We start from the raw sequence: 5,944 nt of genomic DNA on the forward strand, positions 1-5,944 counted from the left end.
AGTCTGGGTCCCCAGAGACTCGCCCGGAACTGGAGTTCAGAGCAGTCAGGAGCTTGAGACTCCCTCCCAATTGAAAAAGACAACCGAGTCCTCAGTTGCCAGCCCTTTCTGTGTGTGCCTCCGTACCTCTGCACTTTACTTCCGCACCTCCTCTGAGTCTCAGTGTGCTTTTCTCTTTCCTTCTAGTTGTAGAATTTCCACTCAGCCAGCCTTCCTGTGGTTCTGGATGATGTCTGTTTTGTTTTTTAGTTGTAGTTTTGAAGTGGTTGCAATTTCCGGTGTTTACCTATGCTGTCATATTGGTTTCTCCCCTATTTCTAAGGTAACTGAATAAGGCAACTGATGGTTTGGTGAAGAAAATCAAATTCATTTCCATGAATAAGTAATGTGTTTATCAACAACTTGCTAATTGGTAAAATCCTTAATTTTCAAAGTTAACTATTAATGATCTGATGCACAGTGCTTGCTTCTCATTAAAGTGTGTTGTTGGTTTTCTGGTATGATCTCAAGAATGTCTGTTCTCAGCTTTAGATGTGCAGTTCTGGATGTCTTTTCCATCATAGCCAAAGCACAAAAACACAGAGGAACTGCATTGTGTTTTTGTTGCTTTTCAACTTTATCTTCTGTTTAAAGGAGTGAATGAAATTTGAAGTGTGTGTGTGTGTGTGTGTGTGTGTGTGGGTGGTCACTGAGGATGTGAAATGGATCAGTTTTGGCTTGAGTGTTTCCTCACAACAACAGAGACTTTAGACTGTACTTGGCTTGAGAAACGTGGACAAATGTCACAGCAAGAAAGGAAATAAGAAAATAGATATTATCCTTTTAATGTGAAGGATTATAATTTCTGAGTTTAACTGTAAATGTATGTGTTGTTAATCAAGACCAGAACTAGAATCTATTGGGAGGAATACTGGGTGAGTCTCTAAAATTCCTTTGTCGAAATACCTTTGTGGAAAACCTCACACTTTCATTTGGCAAAGGGCACAACAGAACACACCATAAAGAAAATATTCTAATTGAAATTAAAAAAACTATCAAAATCAGGGAACAAGTTTATATGTCTATGATCAAAATTACCAAATAATTTTTCTCTAATGCAGAGATTAACTCATGATGAACTCTTACTCTGATATTGCCCAATCTAATTAGGCAAAATAGACAAAAAAGGGAACCAATTCAAGTCAAATTAGTTAGCAATGTGAACATCATTAGGAGAGGCTAGCAATTAAGACTCTAGGCTTATCAACTTTAAGAAACATATGTAGTGTCTTTTTAGGGTCTCAGCTTCAGTTCTTATATGGAATACAATAGAATCTAAATTTTAGGCAGTTTCCTGATTTTATTCAAAATCAAAATTTTGATCTTGATACTCACAGTTACTCTAAAGGTTAGGAATTTGGTTCTCTAACTCCAGTTCCAAATAGACACTCAATAAATGTTTGGAAGGGAGGAAAGAAAGAATAAAAACTTAATCAAAAGCTGAGAGTTAGTGTGAGAGAGAAAAATCTATACAGATAAAGCTAATGCAGAGCAATAAACAATACATACAAAAAGGTTGGTGACATATGTAGATACAGAACAAATATTGGGGAAATTAAGGTTAAGGGATACAATCTGGCCACTGGTATTCAGGAGTTCAAGGCACCAACTTCATTATAACTGTGGAACACGGCAAGAATCCAGTTATCAGAAAGCTTATTACCAAGGTCAGAAAGACTGGATAGTTAAGACTGACCTTGAGGTTGAGCTAGTGAGTTACTGCTACACTTCAGCAATTCATGGATGTTCTTCATTTAGGTTAGAGATTAGTTCCAGAGTCTGGGTGGAAGCTGGATCTCTTGGCAGAATTTCAGTAAGTGTATTGAGGTAATTATTGTTGACCTGGAGAGCTGCATGAAAATGACAAGAGTAAGAGAACAAAAAAGGCCCATTTTCAGATGATCTAAGTAGGCTGAGGTCTGCTTTGTGATTTTCAAATTTCAAAGTGAGAACCCTGCCTTTTCAGGGTGCTTGTTTAGGATTTTTAGCTGCAATGCCAGAGGGAGTTCTCAGTTTTAGGAAGCCATATTTGGAGATTCCGGAGCCCAACAGTCTAGAAACAAAAGAAGAAATACCTCTCAATATTTTAATTTAAAATAATTGAAAATGTCTGGATACCTAGTTTCTTGAGGGACTTAATTTTCCTGGTTTCTCTGAAGGGCTTATTTAGTTCTACCCCAAATGCCTATTCTCACATATTCCAGCATGGCTTTTCATGTTTCAATGGTTAATATAAGCCACTGAACTTGTGGGTATTCATCCAGATCTGGTATGTGAACATTTGGAGGTTTGCTCACAGGTCCCTTTCACTGAAATCTTCTTTTCTGGGCACTGATTTGGGCTGAACACACAAAGTACAAATTGGCTCTTGGGACAGAGATGCCAGGCTGAGGCTGATAAAAGATTTACTGCAGAGTGCTTAGAATCACTGAGCTTTGCTATGGAATTATTATAGTCTTTCCCTCTGAGATGCAATGATTTATCACCTACTGATAGACAAGACTGTTTAACTCCATTCCCATTAATTGATTGAACAATTTACTTTCTACTTTGTGCTCACACCTGCTCTTGATCAAAGCTGGTTCATACTCTGCTCTTGGCTATTGCTTGATGCCATATTAATGGTTTATTGGTTCCACTGTGCCTATAACACAGCAGAGTTTATGATGTTTAATAAAATGACATGTCTAAATAGTCTCTTGGCTTTGAATTGTCTTTTTATCAAATTAATATATGATGTGGGTTTTCCTTGTACTTCAGAACTGCACATTTCTGCCAAGTCTGCCACACAACACTGTACATATCCTAACAGTATTCCTACAATACATAAGAGGAGAGAAAGGACTTTTTTGTTCATTGATGTTCTTTGTCATTTATTTCCATCAGCTAGGAGATGCCAGTAGGAGTCTCTTGGGAGGGTGGACCTGGTAAATACAGACAATTATAAGCAAGTTCTATATCTCCTTCTCCCTAAAATCAGCTATTTTTAAGGAGAGACCGAAGAGTGCTTCACCCTGAGAAGTACACTGGGGAAGGTGAAGATTTCTTTCTGAAACAAAGGAGGTCAGAAACCCCGTGAAAGTACACAGAAACATAAAACAATGTAGCTGAGATAGACTGGCCTATTTTGCTAAATAAATCTTGATGACTTAAAATTTCTCTTAGAATTATTATTATTATTAAATATATTTTTATTGATTTCAGAGAGGAAGGGAGAGGGAGAGAGAGATAGAAACATCAATGATGAGAGAGAATCATAGATCAGCTGCATGCTGCATGCCCCCTACTGGGGATCTAGCCCGCAACCCTGGCATGTGCCCTTGACCAGACCCTTCAGTCTGCAGGCTGACACTCTATCCATTGAGCCAAATCAGCTAGGGCTCTTAGCGTTATTATTAAAGCCACATGGGAGGCAGGGATCTGCACTTATTGAGTTTATACACGTTATCATTATATATTCTGCCTCTAGTAATAGCAAACCTTTATTAAAGTATTTCTATAGACCATGTACTATAGTTAGAATTAACAGCATGAGTTCTGAAATCAGGCTACTTGGGGATTCCAACTCAACAAATCTGAGGCATGCTTTGCCTCAGATTCCTCTGGAAATTAGGTACAACAATAGCTGATCTAGGTTTTTGAGGTTTAAATGAGCTAAAATTAGTAAAGCTCTTTGCATAGTACTTAACACTCAATAAACACTTTACAAATGTTAGCAGTTATCAAAATAACATTAAATTGTAGGTATTTTAACTGTTTTATAGATGAAAGGCAAAAATACCTTACCTGGTACATAGAAGGAAGGAGGGTGAAAGAGATAAATATATAGCTGTGGAAGTTACCTTCGTGGTGACAAATTAGGTCAGATTGTCTAGTACAATTGCTCAGATTAATTGTTCAGTTTAATATATTGCCTTGTTTTTAGTAAATGCTCAAGAAATGGTAGTAATTGTCATTTAAGTTCTCAAATTTTTGCTACTATTATTTTTCTCTCTCCTTGATTCATATGAGGTCAACTGGCTAGGTTATATGACTAAAGATTATATTTCCAACTTCCTTAAAAAGCTCTGGATATGTGTGCTTAAGGGAGACAGCAAGGAGACTAGGTCACCACCAGTGGAAAAACAAACCATGCAAAACAGAGACTCTGCTAATGAAAATTATATTCATCTACAAAGAGCTTCATAATTTTTAATTGTCAGAATATAATGTCAAGACAAACCAACCAAAAATAAGAGCGGATAATGTTAAGCACATGTATTTTTTTTCCTTTCTGGAGTGTTCTTCTGGCTCTCCAAATGACTGGCTCTTACTTATCTCAACTTAAATGTCACTTTATCAAAATTGTTTTATCTGACTTTCTCTTCAAAGTTACTTCCCCCTTTCAGGGCCTTTGCTAGTCCACATGGTGTCTTTGGGCAAACTGGAAAAAAAAACCAAAAACCAGTCCTTCCTCAAGAGTCTTTACTTACATTGTCAGAAAATGATTTTCATATACAAACTTATCTGAACAGAACACTTTACTGACATCTGCTGGAAAATTAATAAATATACAAATCTGCAATGTCCATGATATGAATTGCGCCCCCTAGGGTTGTGTTGTGTAAAATATGCATGGTTGTACACAGCATCCCTAAAACCCTTTATTCTTCATAACAGCGTCCAGTTTGTTTCATTCACAGTATTTACTGAATGCTGAAATTGTTATTTATGTCTATTCCTTCATAGTTTAGAAGCTCTAGGAAGGCAGAGACCATCTTTATCTTACCTTATTCACTGCTATACCATCCTATATAATAAAAGCCTAATATGCTAAGTGTCCAACCATTTGTTCGACCATTTGACCAGTTGTTATGGCACTGACCACCTGGGGGCAGATGCTCCGACTGGTAGGTTAGCTTGCTGCTGGGGTCCAGCTGATCAGGACTGGACAAGACGGACCCTGGAGCCCTCCCGCAGTCCCTCCCTGGACCGCAGTCCCTCCCTGGACCCAATCATGCACCAGTGGGGTTCCTTGGCCTGGCCTGCGCCCTTTTGCAATCAGGGACCCCTCAGGGGATGTCGGAGAGCTAGTTTCAGCCTGATCTCCACAAGCCAGGCCGAGGGGCCCCATTGGTGCATGAATCTGTGCACTGGGCCTCATTGTTATCTAGTTAGTAGATAAAATAGTGCGTTTGTATCATTGTAGGTGCTCAAAATATATTTGATGAATGATTAAATAAATGCATATATCTATTAGTCCAAATTATCTAGCAAGAAACCTGATTTAAATTTTGGTTGGCTATAAATGTGCATAGCATGGTGTTTTGAATGTAGTAGAAAATTAGTAACTCTGCACTGACTAAAATGGAAAGCCTTGTTCTAGAATCTACAAGGATTATGAATCATATAAAACACAGGAATTGCCATTATGAAATTAATATCTAGTATTAATGACTAAAACAACAACTTAATTATCTTTGTCTTTTCAGAAAAAGAACAGGGATATTGGAGGAGAGTATAAGAGTAGTTTTGGAGCCTTGCTCTAATTTGGATTTGGTTTTGAAAGTCAAGAATCATAAGTGTTTTTTTGTTTGTTTGTTTTTTACAGTAATCAAAACAATGCTGTATTTGAATATAAAGATAAATAAATAAATCAATGGAACAGAATAGAGATCCAGAAAAAAGACTAATACATAGACAGTCAGTTGTTTTTGATAATGCAATTTTATGCACTACAACAATTGGGTAAATGAGTAAAGAGAAACATAAGTTTCTACAACTATCTCAATAAAATTAACAATATAATAATTGAGATGGATTGTAGATAGAAACAAAAAGTTAAAGCTATAAATATTTTAAAACTGTTGTCCAATAGCCATGCACCATTACATTAATTAAAATTAAATTCAATTTATTTTTTAAA

This window comes from Myotis brandtii, unplaced genomic scaffold, assembly GCF_000412655.1.
Source record: "Myotis brandtii unplaced genomic scaffold, ASM41265v1 scaffold103, whole genome shotgun sequence".
Taxonomy (NCBI): domain Eukaryota; kingdom Metazoa; phylum Chordata; class Mammalia; order Chiroptera; family Vespertilionidae; genus Myotis; species Myotis brandtii.